This window comes from Podarcis muralis, chromosome 3 (assembly GCF_964188315.1).
Source record: "Podarcis muralis chromosome 3, rPodMur119.hap1.1, whole genome shotgun sequence".
NCBI classification, from domain to species: Eukaryota; Metazoa; Chordata; class Lepidosauria; order Squamata; family Lacertidae; genus Podarcis; species Podarcis muralis.
This window is the reverse complement of record NC_135657.1, coordinates 115462662-115483757: the sequence shown is the minus strand read 5'-3', so window position 1 is coordinate 115483757 and position 21096 is coordinate 115462662. Positions and strand designations below refer to the sequence as shown.

Here is a 21096-nt window from a genome sequence, read left to right as displayed (position 1 = left end):
CGGGTCATGTGGCCAGCATGACTAAGCCGCTTCTGGCAAACCAGAGCAGCGCACGGAAACGCCGTTTACCTTCCCACCGGAGTGGTACCTATTTATCTACTTGCACTTTGAAGTGCTTTCGAACTGCTAGGTTGGCAGGAGCAGGGACTGAGCAACGGGAGCTCACCCCGTCACGGGGATTCGAACCGCCGATCTTTTGATCGGCAAGTCCTAGGCTCTGTGGTTTAACCCACAGCACCACCCGCGTCCCTTTCACAAGGTGTAGGCACAATTTAAGAAAAAGAAAATAAATTGTTTATTTTTTTTAAAAAAACACCAATTGCAATAGATAACAACAAGAAACCCCACACCTACCTATTTCTTTTGTCATTTATCAGTAAGTAAAACTTTAGGTCTTGAAGTAATAAACCCTTCCCTGCAAAACCTGACTACTGTAAGCAAAAGTGGGTTGAATGTAGACCTCAAAAGCCACAGTTCCTCTCCAGCAACCTTCAACTCTCTGGAAACAGCAACTCATGCTTGCAATTTGCAAAGTTCTTAAGACATCTAGTGTGGGGACTTGGTGGGAGGGGGTGTGGTGTGTATGGAGGGAGATGAGAACAGTGGGGTGGTGCAGGGAGCTTTGTGTGTGAATAGGTGCTTGGGGTGTGCATTATGGGCGACAACATGAATAGGGGTGCAAGGATGTCCTGTGCCAGCGCTGCAGCTCCTGCCTGCTTCTGCCTGGCACTGCCACCTTCACCTTTCCTCTTTTTTGCTCTTCAAAATATGGCAACCCTAACTGCTGAGATGTATAAAGTAAAAATGCCTGCCTACCTTATTTTGGAATGAGCTTCAATCATCTTAAGGAGGCTTGCTTAAAAGTAAAAATCCACAGGATTGGTTCCTACGGCTTTATTACTTGCTATAAACATGGGATTGAACTGCTGTATTTTCAAAATTATTCTGAATAGCTATCATTTTAATACCCGCTCTTTGCTATGCTTCTTGCATTCTTCCCTACATGGATTTGAAAGGCAGGTTAAATATTAAATAACAATCTAGTTATTACAGATGGTGTACGCAAAACCGAAACAAGAATTCTTCCAAACCTGGAAAGTACAACTACTACATTTAAATGTTAAAAAAAATTTAAAATAAAGCAATTCACTCCCTTCAGTTTTCCTTTCTCACCTGAATTTGTTAACCACATTTCATCTAAATACCTGACACAACAAAAGCAATTATTTACGCATTACTACAAAGCTGACTTGGATGGGGAAATGCTGTTAAACCTGTGTCAAAGAGAGTAACAAAAGTAGAAACATCGCACTGTTTGCTTAATGAGCAAAAGAAGAAGAAGAAGTGTGAAGGTGAAAAGACAGATTCTGGGTTGGAGTGACAAGGCGAGACGGTGTCTTGATCACACTTATTGTGGTGGTGGGGAGCTGGAAACATGGTTGTAAAATCAGCAAAGAACAGAACTGGGCACCCTGAGTTGTGGCTCCTCACGGCCGAAGGGAAGAGTGCCTCTGGCTCGTGTTGCATCTTCATCCCCCTGTTTCATGGGAACTGTCAGTTTGCTGCAGTAACTTTTAATTGGTTTATGAGTGACACAAAAGTCAAGTTGCTTATTCTTTAGACATCTGTTTTTGCTTTCCTTCCCCCCCTCCCCACCACACTCTGACACTACATGAGCCATCTCTTCATATTCCTGATTGGCAGCTTCTTGGCATCTAGTTGGCCACTGTGAGAAGATGCTGGGCAAGTTGGGTCTTTGGCCCAACCCAGCAGGGCTTGTCTTACATCCTGGCTTTTCAGGATACTGCCTACTTTCCTTCAGAATAATAATAATAATAATAATAATAATAATAATAATAATAATATCCTGCCCATCTGCCTGGGTTTCCCCAGCCACTCTGGGTGGCTTCCAACACATATAAAAACATCATACAGTGGTACCTCGGGTTACATACGCTTCAGGTTACATACGTTTCAGGTTACAGACTCCGCTAACCCAGAAATATTACCTCAGGTTAAGAACTTTGCTTCAGGATGAGAACCTAAATTGCGCAGTGGCGGCGTGGCGGCAGTGGGAGGCCCCATTAGCTAAAGTGGTGCTTCAGGTTAAGAACAGTTTCAGGTTAAGAACGGACCTCCGGAACGAATTAAGTGCGTAACCAGAGGTACCACTGTAAAACACCAGACATTAAAAACTTCCTGATACAGGGCTGGCTTCGGATGTCTTCTAAAAGTTGTGTAGTTCTTTTTCTCCTTGTCATCTGATGGGAAAGCGTTCCACAGGGCAGGCACCACTACCAAGAAGGCCCTCTGCCTGGTTCCCTGTAACTTCACTTTGTGTAGTGAGGGAGCTGCCAGAAAGCCCTCAGAGCTGGACCTCAGTGTCTGGGCTGAATGATGGAGGTGGAGACACTCCTTTGGGTTTACAGGGTTGAGGCCATTTATGGCTTTAAATGTCAGGACCAACATTTTGAACTGAGCTTGGATACATACAGAGATCCAATGTAGATCTTTCAGGGCTAGTGTCCCAGAGGCCACTCCCAGTCACCTGTTTGGCAGCCGCATTCTGGATTAGTTGTCGTTTCCAAGTCACCTTCAAAGGTAGCCTCACATAGAGTGCATTGCAGTAGTCCAAGTGGGAGATACGGTAACTAGAGTGCACAGACAGGTAGGGTCTCAGCCAGCATACCAGATGGAGCTGGTAGATAGCTGCTCTGGACACAGAATTGACCTGGACAACCTGGACAACCGTGAGCCCAAGATGACTCCCAGGCTGCGCACCTGGTCCTTTAGGGGCACAGTTATCCCATTCAGGACCAGGGAGTCTCCCCCACACTTGCCCGCCCCATGTCCCCCAGAAACAGTACTTCTATCTTGTTGGGATTCAACCTCAATTGGTGAGCCAGTGTGGTATAGTGGTTAAGAGCGGTAGACTCGTAATCTGGGGAACCGGGTTTGCATCTCCGCTCCTCCACATGCAGCTGCTGGGTGACCTTGGACTAGTCACACTTCTCTGAAGTCTCTCAGCCCCACTCACCTCACAGAGTGTTTGTTGTGGGGGAGGAAGGGAAAGGAGAATGTTAGCCGCTTTGAGACTCCTTCTGGTAGTGATAAAGCGGGATATCAAATACAAACTCTTCTTCTTCTTCTTCTTGACAACCAGCCATCCTCCAACTGCCTCTAGACACTCACAAGGGACATTCACCACCTTCGTTGGTTCTGATTTAAACGAGAGGTAGAGATGGGTATCCTCTGGATATTGGTGAACACCCAGCCCAAACCCCCTGATGACTGCCCGGGACTTTCTCCTCTTCCCTCCAGAATGCACATCTTGGCTGTTTTGGCGTCCTCCTTCTACAGTCTCCCTTCCCAGGACACGTCCTCCCTCTCAGGAACATAGATGCAAATAGATCAATGTGGCAGCTGAAAATTAGCACAAATCATAAAAGGGCTTTAGTTTCTTTTTAAGCACGCAAATGCTACCCTTCTTTCTATAACTGCAGTTTTGTTGTCTCTGTGTATGAAATAATAAGCGACTGTCTTTAAAACTGGCAGCAGCTTGCTTGTTTTACTTTAATATAGACAGGAACTACAATTTGAACTTGCATCCCTTTGAAAGACCTTGTAATATGTATTCTGTAAGTGGATAATGACAGTGCGTGTATGTAGTTGTTTTTTTGTTTAAAAAAATTGCTGTCTTGTATCTAAAACTCTCATTACCTTACTGTTGCTTATCTGAACAGCTATTCAGCTCCATTGTGTGTTTACTTCCTACAGTACCGTTTCAGTACAGACTAGTCCATCTTCTGTCCAAGACTGCCTCCCCGTAAGTTCTGTTTAGAGCATACCTAAGTATGAATGAACTTCAAGGGGCTCTGAGAAAGATGCCTACCAATGGATACAAACCCAAATCTTTGCATTATCTTTTGGCTGACCTTGAACCAGACCACAATAGTCTCATTCCTAGGCAACCATAATGATGGTACACGTATTACAGATTCCTTCTTCAGAGTGGATACTTATGGACAGACGCCCAGCCATTTCCTTCAAACTGTTGCGCTTTCCCAAGGTTATATGTGAACATCTCCTCTGCTTGGATGTCCTATGGGTCTTTAGGGTGACTTAGATTGAATGGCAGCTGCCTATCTAAAAGTATAAGGCTTCATTGAGAGTTTGCCGGGCTGACATCAGATTACCCAACTAAACATGACTTCAGTTCATACGATAATAATGTCTGCAGGTCCGTAGGTACATCTGCTCACCTCTTTCTCCTGAACCACCCCATCAGTGGAGTCAGAAAAGGTGCCATCAAGAAACAAAGGAGGAGACAACTGTGCTTGATTCTGTGAACCGGTGCCCCCCTGCCGGCAGTGCCCCATATCAGTTAGGAAATGGCTCTGTCAGTGCACAGTCAAAGGCCATCATTACATAAGCAGCTAGTAGACCAGTTCTCCCCTTGCCCTGTCTCCTACTTCCAGTTCTGAAAGTGCCCAGCTTTAAATTGCAAACTGGATGGACAGGCTCTCTATTTCATTCAAAACAGTTGTAGTCCTAAGAGCTTCCAGAAGGGAGCTGCTGCAGGAAGAACAAGTGTGAGGGGTGACTCTTCATGCAAGAGCTGTTTCAAGAAGAAGACCTGCGAAGGAAGAGTCATTCTCTGATGGCCAGCAGGAGAGGGTTGGTTTCACCTGTGTTGCTACACCCTCCAGTCCCAGCAGCCTTTATAAGGGAGTTGCCTAATGGATATTTTGACTTGACAATTAATAAGCTGTATGCTTACTTAAATGTCTCTATATATTCAATGAAATGTTATTTGTTGATTGTGTGTGTGTTATATTGCAGTGATATCATACGTCTTATTATTGTTGATATTACTTTAGACTTTGATTTTTCTGTGAACTGCTTTGATGACAGTTTTTACTGTGGAAAACTTGGTATAGAAATAAACTGACAATGACTACGCTTATGTATTTTTAGTAATTTCTTTTGGTCAGTTAGGAACTTTTTGTGGAGAAAAGCAATATATAAATCTAAGAAACCCAAGCCTTGTCAGGCATTTTTGAAAGGCACAGGCATCATGCTACAAAAAAATGGCAGCCCTTGAGGGACCATGTACCAAGGGAACACCATTATTATTATTATTATTATTATTATTATTATTATTATTAATTAATTAATCTGCCCTTCATCCACAGATCTCAGGGTGCTTCACAACATAAATTTCCAATATAAAACCACAAAATGCCTAATAAAAATAGGAACAACAACAAACCAATAATCTCCCCCTCCCACGACATATTTGAAAACACGAGCTGGAAACAGCGATGGGAAATTCCAGCTTTCACTCATCCCCTCACTCGGAAACAGGCTACATTTCCATTTCCATTTGGAAAGCGTCTCGCTAGTTTTAAAATCATGGTCATTATTCACCTGAAAAAAGAAGGAAAGCCCAAAGATGCATTTAGTCAAAATAATACATTGGAGGAGGAAAAGCTTGAAGAGGAATATCCTTAACCAGCTCATTTGCAACCCAACAAAATCAAACGGTAGGGGGAAAATCCTCAGTAGATTTGTACAGCACAGCAATAGCCTTTATGCTTGGAAATTTATGGGCCATGGACAGTTTATAAGAAACGATGTAGTTCATCAGTGAGCCAAACTGATGGAACACATGGGAGCATTCGACAGAGGAAGTTGAGTTTTGGAATAATACTTACTTTGATAGAGTTGTTTTGTTAGCTAAGTAAAACAGTAGGGAAGCCTATGGCCACTTAGGCTTCAAACATAAATATATATTTATAAGTCACCCAGCTGCTTAATTGAGATCCCTAATGTTTTCACAAAGTATATCTTATCCAAAAAACAATAAAACCAGAAAACAGAAGCGGCGGCCAAGACCTGCTGCAGGCTGAAGTTCGATTAATCAGTCAGCGGTTGCTAGGAAGTAACAGAATGTGACTTAAGGACCAGATTTGGATCAGGGCACGGAGCTCAAGAGACAGTCTAATTTTGGAAGCTCTTGAGAAGGAAACTTCACGGACACTGGAGCGCCTGGGTGAAAAGGTTGATTAAACACAAATTAGTATGGTAAATTTAATTTCAAGCTGATGTCGTAAGCGGTATGGTATTCTCCTGGATTGGGAGTGGATGGGCAGGGCATAGAAAATAAACAAAGAAGTAAATTGCCTGGGATCCAAAGGGTGCCTGGTGGGCATCTGCGCATGCTCAGAGGCTCTGAAGGTTTCAGCTTCTGACTGGAGCTAAGTATGGTGCCCCAGAGGGTACGGTTGCTTTCAGCATCATTTGTGATGTTTGTGTGCTTTGCTTGGCTGGATAATTTTCCCAGTCTGCCATTTTTGAAAGAAATTCATTTTCAGTTCTGACAAAAGAAACAGAATCCGTTCCAAGTCAAATGTTTGAGTACATACGACTTGTAGCAGTGACCTCAAAGTGTAGATCTGGACACAGAAGGTTTGTTGCCAGAATATTAGCAATGGCCTGTACAGCAGAAAGGAGCTAATGTCTGGCTCGTGTTCTATCTGTTTTTGAGGGGTGAATGGGAATTACATAAGATCTGAAGTAAGAAAATGTGAGAAAAGTGAAAGCAAAGCTGACTAAACGTCACAAGGATTGTGCAGAAACTGACTAAAAATCACAAGTAACATTCAGGTATTTCAATTAAATTTCAATTTAATGTGGAAATACCCAAACCCGACTCATGAATGTGAAGCCTGCTATTTGTACCACTCCAAGTGGCAACGAGTAGGAGAGGACTCTTACATTTTGGAGATAATATTTGTGTCAGGGTAAGTACATTTTGTAATGAATGAAATGATATTTTTTTTAAATGACAGGAAAGTGAATCCTATGAAGCATAATTTAGTTGCTCATTTTCATGTTGAACGGTTAGACTTGTCTCATCCCTGTTGCTTTGTTTGAATTCTGAACTTTTCTTGTTTCACTATAAAATAAACTTTAATTCAATTCTTCATTTAAAATAAATTATGAAAGCCATTTACTCTTCACAAGCAGGAAAGAGACATCTTGGGGACTTTTCCAAATCTCCGCTTTGTTTACAAAGAGGGGGAAATACAATTTCCCTGGATGCTTCCAAACCTTCTCACATGGAGGTTACACAGGAGGCGGCTCATTAAATTTGAGCAGAGAACTGGAAAATGAGATTTCACACTCCTGGGATGGGGGAGCTGGCATGTTTGGGGTTTCACAAAATCTTTTAAAGATATTTGGCAAGTTGCGTGCATGGTTCATGAAATATTGTGGGGCTTAAGTGAAAATATTATTGCAAGTCCTCTCCAACTGGAGTTAATTGGGTTTATCTACTCAATCAAAGGGTAGATTTCATGATAGGAAGCTCACAGGTTTTCAATTAGGCATAGGCCCTTAATCAGTAAAGATTTGCTGCCAAACCATGCACTGTTTAGAGAACAGGAACAGAAAAACACCACAAGTCAGTAGGATCCATGATAGAACTAGCACGTGCTCAGGAATTGCATTAAAACAGGGGGAAATACTGGTAGTTACCTTCCTCACAGGTAGCTAGGTAATGGAGGTGAGAGAAAAGGCCTGCCAATTGCACCCACTTTCCCTACTTGGTGCTGACCTTTAAAGCAACGGCCTCGGTCCAGTATACCTGAAGGAGCATCTCCACCCCCATCATTCAGCCCGGACACTGAGGTCCAGCGCCGAGGGCCTTCTGGCAGTTCCCTCACTGCGAGAAGCCAAGTTACAGGGAACCAGGCAGAGGGCCTTCTCGGTAGTGGCACCCGCCCTGTGGAACGCCCTCCCACCAGATGTCAAAGAGAAGAACAACTACCAGACTTTTAGAAGACATCTGAAGGCAGTCCTGTTTAGGGAAGCTTTTAATGTTTAATAGGTTATTGTATTTTAGTGTTCTGTTGGAAGCCGCCCAGAGTGGCTGGGGAAACCCAGCCAGATGGGTGGGGTATTAATAATAATAATAATAATAATAATAATAATAATAATAATAATAATTTTGAGGCTTATGATTTATGTGGAAATTTTTCAATTTGGTTGTGTACTTTTTGATGTTTTGTTATGTTTGTAGTTATGTCATTGTTTTATATGTTGCATCTGGAAAGGAGGCATACAAATAAATGATTGATTATCTTCTATGGCCGCTGGCTGAAAAATCATTTGAACCAAACTGAAATTGTAATAAACACAACCAAAAAAACTGCTTTTCCAGGAGAAGAGGGTTTGAAACCAGAAATGTAACATATGCAGCTTTTAAAATGGTGAATCAAATGTAAATATTTAATAGATGAATTATTGGGCCCTGCTGTGAGGATGTTTACAGCACCTTGAATAGCTCTGATCACTATATGCTTTAAATGTTAATTCACAACCTGCATTTGTCACATATCTGCTGTATACAGATGCCAGGCCATTTTCTCCCATAATATCCCATAAATTGTTGTGCTTTTTTGGGTGGACACTGCCGCTGGCTGCAGTATTCCGGATGTGTTCGAGAAATTCCAGACGTATGGCCACCCTGTCTCTTATCTTGTCCTCTTTCATTAGGAAGAAGAATGCCCCTACATACATGTGCTTTTTCTTTCACATAGGAAATAATGGATTTTGTGGATTGTGGTTGTAATCTCTACCAGCTAAGAAAAGTTCATGCCCATTTTAGCACACCACTGAATTCACACAGGTTTTTTGAAACTTCTACAAAGTATGAATGAAAGAATGAATGGAACGCGGGTGGCACTGTGGTCTAAACCACTGAGCCCAGGGCTTGCTGATCAAAAGGTCGGCGGTTCGAATCCCTGCGACGGGGTGAGCTCCCGTTGCTCTGTTCCAGCTCTTGCCAACCTAGCAGTTTGAAAGCACCCAAAAAAGCGCAAGTAGATTAATAGGTACTGCTCCAGCGGGTAGGTAAACAGTGTTTCCATGCGCTGCTCTGGTGTCGGTGTTCTGTTGCTCCAGAAGCGGCTTAGTCATGCTGGCCACATGACCTGGAAAAACCGTCTGCTTAAGCGGACAAACTTCGGCTCCCTCGGCCTGTAAAGCGAGATGAGCGCCGCAACCCCAGAGTCGTTCGGGACTAGTCTTAACTGTCAGGGGTCTCTTTACCTTTATATAGTATGAACTGGAGCAGAATAATCAGTGACCAGGCCTAGAAGAAGAAGAAGAGTTTGGATTTTATATCCCGCTTTATCAATACCCGAAGGAGTCTCAAAGTGGCTAACATTCTCCTTTCCCTTCCTCCCCCACAACAAACACTCTGTGGGGTGAGTGGGGCTGAGAGACTTCAGAGAAGTGTGACTGGCCCAAGGTCACCCAGCAGCTGCAGGTGGAGGAGCGGAGACGCGAACCCGGTTCCCCAGATTACGAGTCCACCACTCTTAACCACTACACCACACTGGCTCCTCAGCACATGTAGAAGTTAAGGTTAAGCTCAACACTTCTGTGGATTTCTACAGGCCCAGTGGAATCCTGTTGCTTACCTATTCGAAGGCATGGTCATCTGACAGGTAATCAGTAGCAGATGGCATGGTGGGGTGGAGATGCTTAGCACTCCCAACAGCCAGTGTCATAATGTGGTTTGCCAGTGAAAGGGTTGGGGGGGAATGCGCACCCACTGGGGCCAATGCACCCCTTGGCAGGCAAATCCCCTTGATGCCTGCAGAGAGGAGCACCAGGCGGTGCTGTTCTGCCTGCCTCCCTCTGTCTGAGCCTGCTCACCGTCCCAGGAATGTGAGGGGTGAGCAAGCGCTGGCCAGCTGGCCATTCAGCAAGGGGGCCAGGGATGTGGCAGCAAGACCAGCTTGGACTTTGAGGACCAGAGACCCAAACAGCAGCAACTCAGCTGGTGGTAGCCCAGTAAGTGTCCCAACCACAATGTCTGCTACTATGGATAATGTGAAAAGGCATGTTATGAAATGAGGGCTGTGCAAGTTGCTTTTGCTCTGGAGCATGAATAAACCGTATGGTTCATAGAGAGGGGGGAATGAATGGTGAAATGGGAGCATGCACAGCCTAAAGGTCAAAGAGCGGGTTGGCAGTAAATCACACCTTTCAAAGTTGGAGTTAACTCTTTCTTAGCAGAAATACAATTTTCACAGATCTGGCTGAGTGTCAGGTCCAATGAGTACAGCAGCTCACATCTAGTATGAATCAGTTACCGAGACTGAAAGTCTCTGCTGCCCCACAACTCCCCCCCTCTCTCCAGGGCTTTCCCCAAGGAATCGGAGACTGACCCTGCATGCAGCCTGCTGCAGCTCTCTGACTTTCAGCCCTCTTCTGGTTCTGGGAGGCCGGGGAGGAGAGGGGATTGTAGCAGCAGGAGGGGGAGGTAACCATGACTCTTCACCAGCCTGACTTATCTCTGCTTCTTGGTTTCGAAGGTGACCCGCAAACTACAACTAACCCAGAATGCGGCAGCTAGACTGGTGACTGGGAGTGGCCGTCGGGGCCACATAACACCGGTCCTGAGAGATCTGCATTGGCTCCCAGTACGTTTCTGAACACAATTCAAAGTGTTGGTGCTGACCTTGAAAGCCCTAAATGGCCTCGGTCCTGTATACCTGAAGGAGCGTCTCCACCCCCATCGTTCAGCCTGGACACTGAGATCCAGCGCCAAGGGCCTTCTGGCAGTTCCCTCATTGCGAGAAGCCAAGTTACAGGGAATCAGGCAGAGGGCCTTCTCGGTAGTGGCGCCTGCCCTGTGGAACGCCCTCCCTTCAGATGTGAAGGAAATAAGCAGCTATCTTATCTTTAAAAGACATCTGAAGGCAGCCCTGTTTAGGGAATTTTTTAATATTTAATGCTGTATTGTTTTTAACACTCAGTTGGAAGCCACCCAGATTGGCTGGGGAAACTCAGCCAGATGGGCGGGGTATAAATAAATTATTATTATTATTATTATTATTATTATTATTATTATTATTATTATTATTATTATTATATTTCCCTCCTCCCATTTCTGCCTCTAATTCTGGACTCCTCTCTGCCACCGACTCTCCCAGCTCACTAAACCTTGTTACGTCTTCAGCTTTCAATACCTGCCGTTCCCTGTCTTCTCCCTGTGGCCGCTTCTCGTTGTTCCTCCACCACTCCCCAGGCTCTGAACCTTCTTCACTTGGTGGTTTCCCAGCTAGTTCCTCCCACTATTCCTCTGCATTCAACCAGCCCAGGACACTAACCATCCCCTGCATAGTCCTTTCACGCTGTCTGAATATGTCCCTGTGCACAGGACTGGCTTGGGACATTTTGTTTGCCACTTGAGCAAATGAACAGAAAATGGTGCCCCCCTTCTCCTCATCTGCCATCCACCGAAGCACCCTGCTGCTCCCACCGAAGCTGCCTCCTTCTGGACCCATGGAAGCTGCCCCGTGGGGAGAATAAAGGAGGCTAGGGAGGAGCAGGCAGCAGAGGTGGTGAAGCAGCAGGCAGTTCTCCCAACTGTCCCCCAATCATGGGTGGGCCAGCTCTGCTTGTGGATCATTGCTGGAAGGACTTTGGGAAATCTGTAAGGACCTTTTAGGGATGGGAGGAGAAATCTATTAAGAAACAGGAACTGAGAGACAAAGGAGCACATGGGAGAGGTGTACTGAATATCACCTCCTCCTGCCCCATACTTGTGTCTGTGACGTTAACATATGAGAGTGCTGGAGGTGAAATAGTTAAACAGGTTACCCAATCAGAACCCAGGGGGGTGGAGTCAGAGGGACTATAAAACCAGCTCTGGGAGGGGCGAAGGAGGAGTTCGTTGGGAGTTGGGTGGTTGGTTGGAGTGGGAGTGAATTGGGATAGAGTCTGTGGGTTAGTGTAGCGAAATAAGCTGAGTCAGGAACAGTTAGGGGCTAGGAAGACAAGTAAATATCTGAGAGGTGGTTTAGTGAGTGAGAGGAGGTAGCGGAAGTTATAGGTCTGGATAGGCACCCCATGATTGTAATTGACTGAGACCGTTTATGAAACCACACGCTTGTTAAACTGCAATAAATAAACAAAAGTTTATTTAACCCTGACTGGATTCAGTATTTTCCCAGGTAGGACCTGGGTGGTGGCAGCGAGAAATAAAGTGGTGGCACAGGGATCAATAGACGGTGAAACGTCCAGGGACCCTGTGTGATTGCCACGGTGTCCACCTAAAGTTGTGTTCCCTCCCTCTCTCTCTCTTTCAGCATATGTCATGAGTTGATGCTCTAATAGCAGTAAGAGGGATTTCCAGATGAAGCACCACTTAGAGCTGCTTCTGGTGTCGTAAAGGAGGAGCACTAAGTAGGAAACACCATGAGCGTGGCACGTACTTAGTCTCATATGACATTGTGCATTTTTGTTTCATTGTGATCATGTGCCAGGAAACTCCCGGCCAACTGCAGTTTCCCAGCACAGTGAAGCATATGCATGTTTCAATTGCCACACATGATTATTCTGTTTCCACTCTCCCCCGCCCACCCCAGCCCCCAGCAAGTAGTGATATTCATGTAGATAACTTGTCACATTTGTAGTGGCCCTTAGGAGAGAAGCAACCAAGCAAATCTGTTTGATCAGACCTTTCCCACTCATTATGTAGACTGCTATCTGCATTAAAGCTTTTAACCATTACCTACACCACAGAGCTAAAGCTATTGTTAACTTAGGTGATGGATTACAATTGAGAATGTTAATGTTACCTAAAGGAACACTTTTAATGTATGTTGCTGTAAAATAAACAAGGTCATCAAAATTAAATGGGATGTCAATGGTCTACGAAGATCACAAAGTAAACAAAAGTTCTTAAAATAAGCATGAAACCTGAATACCCCTGAGATTGTCGTGTATCAAAGACATTTGTTTATATGAAGTAAAGAGAAAATTACTTACTGGTAATGTTGTTTGTCATAAGTCTACATCTAGGCCCATCAGACTGCAAAAATCCATCATGATGAACAATGCTGTGTCTACTTCTAAGAGGAGGGAAGGAGAATGTGAAAGTGACTCATTACATTCAATTTTTTTAAAAAAAATATAATATTATGGGCTTGTAGCTTATTCACTGGCAAGTCCAAACAATTGCCATTTAGTTCTACTGTAAAATAATCAATAATCCACTTTAATGCTTTCCAATAACATGTCAGATAAGTCCAAATGCGGCTCATTGGGCAAAAGCATATTGACAACAAGTTTGTCAGCTATAAACAAATTATTTTAAAGGCCATGCTGTCATTACATTTCTTTATTCTAATTTTTAAAATGTTTGCAGGGAGGCAGAAAGAAAAAGCCAATGGGTGCATTTTTTTAATAGGACAAGATTCAGATATCGCTCCCAGAACATACCCAAAGGTTCACACATCTTGTACCATATTTATTTGACTCCTGGGTCTATGGGTACTAAGGTAATGGGTGGCTATCTTCAACTGAGTTTTACGCAGAGTAGACCTGTTGAAATTAATGGGCCCAACTTAATCATGCTAATTAATTTTTATAGGTCTACTCTGAGAAAAGTTAGTTGAGTACCACCCAATGTATTTAAAGCGTTTCCCCTCTCCAGAACACGGTCAGTTTGCTTAGAACAGCCTCCTGAACGTGATGCCCTGAAGACGTCCAACTCCCATTAGCTAAAGTTGTCATAGGGATGATGGGCGTTGCAGTGCAAAACATCTGGAGGGCACCAGGTTAGGGATGGCTTGTTTAGAATGTGTTTCTTCGGTCTTGAAGAATGAGATGGGCCTACTGAAGTACGTGGACATGAACCAGAAGACTAATGTAAAGATTATAATTTTTGGTAACAACCTTCAAATAGCCTTCAGAAGATGCCTAAGTGCCTGTGTTGGGACTCTGCCATCAAGGGCAACATTAGGCATGTACCTCCCGAAAAGTCTGCTTCACATCCCTTAATGTCAGCCATCCATGCATACCTTGGCAAGAGGTTTGTGGACTGACTGCACTGGTTGTTTCCTCTAGGAAAAATGAACATTTGGTTTCCTAACCCATATGTTCTGGGGGTGGGTTAGTATTATTTTTTAGCTGACCCCCAAAAAAGTGTAGGGATTGTTCCTACACTGAAACTCAAGGAAAACCCAAGATAACTCAGTACAGGATGAAGTAAAAGCCAGAATGTGAAATGGCTTAGTGCTTTTACTATTCCCGATCAAGTTATATCCAGTTAATGTGTGTGTTTTTCCTCCAGAAATTTTACACATGCATGGCTACATTCCAAAATATATCAATGAGAGTTCAGAACACAAATGCCAGTTTTCTCTTTTGTAAATCTGCTCCTTTTACATTGTGATATGTTCCATGTGGTCATTCATTATAATTGCAACAGAAGTGGGATAAGTATGTTTTTTTGAACAAAACAAAACAAAAAAATGAGAGGGGCATGGGGAGGTCACCCATGGAGGTGATGAAATTGACCCATGGGAAGAAGGGGGTATTTAATCTCCCATTGCTGATAGGTTAAGTGTATCTTAGAGTTGGACAAGGAGCCAGCCATGAAGGGAGGTTTTCTGTTCAAGATAAATGAGTTCCCTTCCTTCAGGAGGCCATTCCCTTGGCTACCTGATTTCTTTATGACATCCTGGCAGCCACTCCAGTTTGTCTCTCACTGTGAGACAGTCAGCACCACACTCCTAGCACTGCAGGAAAAATAAACTCATCCAAACCAAGTAAAACACTTGGAAAAACATTGTCATGAATTGTGGTTCACTTGAAAGTTATGCATAAAGGGTGTTGTTTTTTTTAATGTGGTAGGGAAGGCAAACCATGTGGAGACAGGCACTTCTTTATTCAAGTTCCTTTGAGCTTCTTCGAAGGATGCTGGCTTGGAAAAGGCACATGAATGCGGAGGTTGAAATGAAAGGGAACAAAATCAGTTGAGTGCAAGCTATGTTAATTTGACCACAGATCACTTGACCTTGTCCAGAGAAATGCTCAGACGGGACTGTGCGCACATGAGGTTCATGAGGTTCCCTCCAGAAATCAGATTCTCAGACAGAAAGTGCGCAGGATGTGAAAATGTAACTGTCACTTTCTTTGGTTCCAATTTGGTAATCTTCATACAGCCAAAAATAACGCCACCCACTCAAGAGTAGAGCTGGGTTCTTCTTCATCATGCAGAGAGGATGGTGTTGATGCCTCTGAGAAGTGGGAATACAGGTCCAGCCGCCCAGGCACCCCAAATTCTGGGACTTTGGTTTCCTCAGCGGGCAACTTATAATATGCGACTGGCAGTTTAGAGCAGTGTTTCCCAACCTTGTGCCTCCAGCTGTTTTTGGACTACAATTCCCATCATCCCTTGCCACTGGTCTTGCTAGTCAGGGATGATGGGAGTTGTAGTTCAAAAACAGCTGGAGGCACAAGGTTGGGAAACACTGGTTTAGAGAAGAAACTGTGCTAGTAATAGTGATGAGGATAATCATTTTTCAAAGACACATCTAGGGACTTACAGAGCAACCTAGGACAGGGAAGACTTAAAGCTTTGCATCTATGAGCTGTGTGTGAAATCTTCACAACCCACTGCCTCCACTCCAAACCAATTCCTGAAATGTTTTAGGATTGTTAAATGGATCCTGGGCCTGACCTAGCTGAGCCTACTGTTGTGCCCCTCATTGCACCATCTCTACACTAGTGCCCCAAACACCTTCTCTATGCTCTTCACATTGCCTAGACCTGCCTCTCTTTGGCCACTCCTATTATATTCGGCTGTTGGACATGAATTGAGAAAGCTAGAGGCTCTGGAACTCCATCCTCAGGGAACTTGCCATCTCTTTCATGGTTTTGTGCCATGTGGCAAAGGGATTTCATTGCCAACCTTCCTCCTTGTCTGTTAGGGACATTTTAACAGTGAAGTTTGATCGGTTGGTGTTTCTATATTACCACTATTTTAAGTTGGGGTAGCCAACAGGATGCCCTCCAGAATTTTTGGACCACAATTCCCTGCAGCTGGCTGAGGCTGATGGGAACTATAGTCTACCCCTATTGTCATAGAATCATAGAATTTAACGTGGATTTTCTTTTTCTTTATTGCTGTGAAATGTATGTTTCGTTCTGCTGCTTCTGGGCATTTAACTCTGCCTTCAATAATTTACTTTATTTTCTTTTTTAAAAAGTATTTAACACCTACTGTTTATTAGCTACCTTGGCAAGCTATAAATGCTTTAAATAATACAAACAAAGTCTGTCTTGGCTCATCTTAAGGGTTTTGATGTATATGGCATCTGCTATGGGATAGCAAAATTTCCAGCAATACGTAATCCTAGTGCTTTACCATTGCTTTGGTTTGGTGTCCTTGCTCAGCTGAAGAAAAGGCAGGCCTCTTTACCAAATCTGGAAAAGCAACAGATTCTGGACTGAACACAGTTGCCAGGTGCCCAGTCATGTTGCATCTTCTTCCTTTCTTAGCAGCTGGAAGAGAAGAAAACATGCATTGATGTCCTTCCCAAACCTGCAATACAGATATAAAAGGAAATAATGTGACGGATTAAATTTGATATAGGCAAACATAAAATGCTTCAAAGTTTTTGCTGTTTGAACGTCATTTGCTCACTTGTCCTGCAAACTTTATGCTGGTGGTTGACTAAGGTTGCCCCAAAAGTTGTTGAGCTATTTAAAACACGAACGCCAAAAGAACGTGATTTTTCAATTGACTTGCCTAAGATCCAGGACAAAGACATACTTCCTGGACGTATGGCAGTCCTAGGTTTACAATGGCTCCTTTTACATGTGTATTTCACTGGCTACGAAAAGGCCATAATCCCAAAAACACAACTGCTCCAAAAAGTTTCAAAAATGGAAGAGTTGTCCAGACTAGTTATTGATAAAAGAAAAGAAAAGAAAAGAAAGTCATGCCGGAAGCCACAGAATGATGTCCTCTTTGGTTCTGAACCAAATGTGAAGACATATTGGCCATAACAACTGTTTGTTTGTTTATTAATTAAGATGTTTGTTAACATTCACAACTGGTTAAAATGATATTAAAGTATGAACACTAAAAGACTTTGCGCAGCTACCCTTAGCTGATCCTTCTCCTCTCCTTCTTTCTTTCCTTCCTTCTTCCTCTCATAAAGTGTGTACCTGTTAAAGATTGCACTAAAATGGATAAAGCAAGAAATAGACTTTGGTGAAGTATGGAAAACACAAGCATGACATACTCTGCAAAGATGAACCCTTCAATTGTTATGCAGTAGAGCTTCTATTCATTGAATATGCAAATAAAAATTTAAAAATATATGCAAAAAGTCTTAAATGAGCAACAAGAATATAAGTAAAAGAGAGCTCTGTTCTATGAGAGCGAGATTGAAAATATGACAGGAAATATTAAGCTGGAATGTATTTCTCTTCAGCTTTCTGTAGTAAAAAAATATGGCAAAGAGAAGTCGTTCTAGAGGTTTTCTTGACCACTCTTGGTTGCAATATGTTTTCTGTAGGGAAAATGTTGAGTTAGGAAATGTCATCTTAGCCACCAATGTGATACTATAACAAAACTTTTCTTTCTTCTCCCATGCTGCCATGGAATCAGCTCTTGTTTCCAACAGTAAAGTTCCCTTCTCCATACCATTGGTGTGAATTTTCTTCTACAACAGAAGGACCCAGGTTATGCATGCACCATGTGGGAACATGACAAATGTCATATGCTGCTGATTTAAGCCACAGATGACTGGAAGATACATGCAATTCTACTGGCAGCTGGATTAACACCGATACAATCATCTTTCAGTGAATCAGAAGATCCTTTGGAAAATACATCTATGACCAAGAATTGTAAATCTCTCTGACTGATATTAAGAAGGCCTTTCTGGAGAGTGTAGGTTTTAATTTGGGCGCCATAGCTCAATAAGCTTGTGTGTTATTCACATTATGTGCTGATGGTTTTTGCCAGTCATCTGTGCAACTGCCTCTTCGACTTCTCTGGCGTAGAGAGAGGGGTGGGGGTGGGGAATGGTTGTATTTCAGTAGCAGAGAAGTGATGTTGTGTTAATTAGTGATACCAGACTCAAAGGTGTTAAGAGGCAGAACTATAATCCTGGCTCTCATTAACTGTTTCATTCTGAATCTTTACATGAATTTGTATATTTAATCAAGAATCTTGCTTTGTAATTGCTCCATAAAAATCCCTGTAAAACTATTCAAAGGGAATTTTTCTACACGGTGAATAAAATATTCAAACCCTTCAAGTGCTATGAACATTCTCCTATTAAACACACTCTGTATCCCCTGACTATTGAATATTGTTAGGAATGGTCTATTGTGGGGGAATCCTGCAAACCAAACCAATCAAGTCCCTGCTACATTTTAGGCATGCAGTCTGATCCTTTGCAGGTTTAAGTAGAATGGAGGCTTACTCCCAAGCAAGCCTGCACAGGAGTGCAGTCTCAATGTGATGCTAAAGCCGGAATCCTAAACCTGCTTACTACAGAGGAGATCCCATAAAACAGAGAGGGGCTGACTTCAGAGTACAACTTGCAGCTTTGGATATTATTGTCTCCATGGCCACTGGTCCAATCACCTCCTGGCAAATAGAAGGCGAAGAAATGGAGGCAGTGAGAGATTTTACTTTCTTGGGCTCCATGATCACTGTAGATGGTGACAGCAGCCACAAAATTAAAAGACGCCTGCTTCTTGGGAGAAAAGCAATGACAAACCTAGACAGCATCTTAAAAAGCAGAGACATCACATTGCCAACAAAGGTCCGTATAGTTAAAGCTCTGGTTTCCCCAGTAGTGATGTATGGAAGTGAGAGCTGGACCATAAAGAAGGCTGATGGCCGAAGAATTGATGCTTTTGAATTATGGTGCTGGAGGAGACTCTTGAGAGTCCCATGGACTGCAAGAAGATCAAACCTATCCATTCTGAAGGAAATCAGCCCTGAGTGCTCCCTGGAAGGACAGATCCTGAAGCTAAGGCTCCAATACTTTGGTCACCTCATGAGAAGAGAAGACTCCCTGGAAAAGACCCTGATGTTGGGAAAGATGGAGGGCACAAGGAGAATGGAACAACAGAGGACGAGATGGTTGGATAGTGTTCTTGAAGCTACCAGCATGAGTTTGACCAAACTGCGGGAGGCAGTGGAAGACAGGAGTGCCTGGCGTGCTCTGGTCCATGGGGTCACGAAGAATCGGACACGACTAAACAACAACAACAACAACAAGAGAGATCTGCAATGGGCAGAGATCCTGCACTAAATAACTCATGCTCATAATCTCTGATGATATCCCAGGCACTACCCAATAAATGCCCATTCAACAACCCTGTTCTCAGGTGGAGCCTCATCTGGTGAAGGTTGAGGGAAGACTGCAGTTGGTGGGACAGCTCTCCATTTGCTGTGATGGACCAGCCTCCTTACTTAGACAGCAATCCAACGGTCCCTGGAAAGGCGTCTCAGGGACTACCGGATTGCAGTCTAAGTAACAAAGTTACTTTGGCCTTTTTTCACCCTAACTTTTGAGCTTCTCTTTCTTTTCCTTGCCAGATTCCATTTCTTTCCACATATCACCCTCCTCCCCTCCATGACGACGTTGACCAGACATAACCCAGATGGCAGACAGCAGAGGAAAAACCCTCTCCATCACTTGACTTCATGCACCCATTTAAAGATAAAACACAGGAACAATCCAGCTAAAAATAATCATTCCTTGTTATTTTTTTCATTCTTCAGGGGAGAGAAAAAAGATAAGCCTGCCGTCCTCAACACTCTTACTCATTAGTTAAGAGAAACTCCCAATTAAGGCTGACGTTCTACGCAGACTTGCTCAGAGGTACATTCTAGTTAAATCAATGGGACTTATTTCCAAGTTAATAAGTTTAGAATCGGACTGTAAAAGAATTTAGAGTTGCAGCTGATATATTTCATGAACAGCAGAAATAAAATCAATGAAGAGTTTCTAGTTTCAATGTTCCTGTAAGCAACTTCAGGCTTTCTTAAAAATCAGGGCCATTTCTCTCATTACAGCAAAGCTGCTTGTGAGTCACAAAAGTATAGATGAGTCAAAGGAATCTGATATTTAAATATATACGCATCCAATAGATACACAGTCCAAATCCATCTTGATTAATCTTTTATAAAGGCATACCTATCTAGTTATTAACAATATCATCTATTTTTGTTTCCATTCTTTCTAAAGAGTGCCATTGCTTAATAAGACAAAATGACAGCACACACATATAAGGAGGTGCCATCAGTAGGCTCAGGGATATCGGAGATTTGTAGAAGTGTGTGTGTGTGTGTGGGGGGGGAATAGAACAAACCCTATGTGTCAGCCACCCCCATCCAAATAAGAAAGGAAGGGGAGAGGGAAATCCAGGGAGAACTAAGCATATTTCCTGGGCATTGCATTCTGGGTGACTGTTGAGAAGATAAAATGAGATCCAGTGTGGTGTAGTGGTTAAGAGCGGTAGACTCGTAATCTGGGGAACCGGGTTTGCGTCTCCGCTCCTCCACATGCTGGGTGAGCTTGGGCCAGTCACACTTCTTTGAAGTCTCTCAGCCTCACTCACCTCACAGAGTGTTTGTTGTGGGGGAGGAAGGGAAAGGAGAATGTCAGCCGCTTTGAGACTCCTTCGGGGAGTGATAAAGTGGGATATCAAAATCCAAACTCTTAAAATGGCACCGTTACCACTGTCCACAGAAAGTCAGAGATACCCATTATTAGAAAAAAGTAACAAACGTAACTTTCTATATGGAAAAAAGATACACACACAAACAGAAGGTCGGAGATAAAGGGACACTGAACGGTGGGAGTGGCAGCAGGAGAAGCTGTGTTGTTCTCCCCCTTGCCAGGAATGATGGGCTGGCATAAGGGCTCAGCTATACTGACCACATTACTCACCCTGCTAAAATGGCATGACTAAACTGTCCATTTTCATTTCTTGGAAGGGGAGGGGGAGTGTAGGAGCTCCATTACAGAGCAGGCTCCCACTCTGGATTGGGGCCCACACCAGTTTCTGCAAATGCATGTCCCTAGGCCTAAACCACAGAGCCTAGGACTTGCCGATCAGAAGGTCAGCGGTTCGAATCGCCGTGACGGGGTGAGCTCCCATTGCTCGGTCCCAGCTCCTGCCAACCAAGCAGTTCGAAAGCACGTCAAAGTACAAGTAGATAAATAGGTACCGCACCAGCGGGAAGGTAAA

The 21096-nt window shown here is 43.5% G+C and overlaps 1 long non-coding RNA gene across 2 annotated transcripts in view; it reads right to left on the bottom strand.

The window, feature by feature from the left end:
* Positions 1 to 879: 879 nt before the first annotated feature.
* Positions 880 to 21096, bottom strand: part of LOC114593575 (uncharacterized) — a 33597-nt gene continuing 13380 nt past the window's right edge. The window contains exons 2-4 of one of the 2 annotated variants that reach the window (XR_003705740.2): positions 16238 to 16414; positions 12853 to 12935; positions 880 to 9160 (exon numbers count right to left, since the gene is read on the bottom strand). This is a non-coding gene — a long non-coding RNA (uncharacterized LOC114593575). The remainder of the gene's footprint in view (positions 9161 to 12852; positions 12936 to 16237; positions 16415 to 21096) is intronic. The other variant, XR_003705739.2, reaches the window with a different exon arrangement.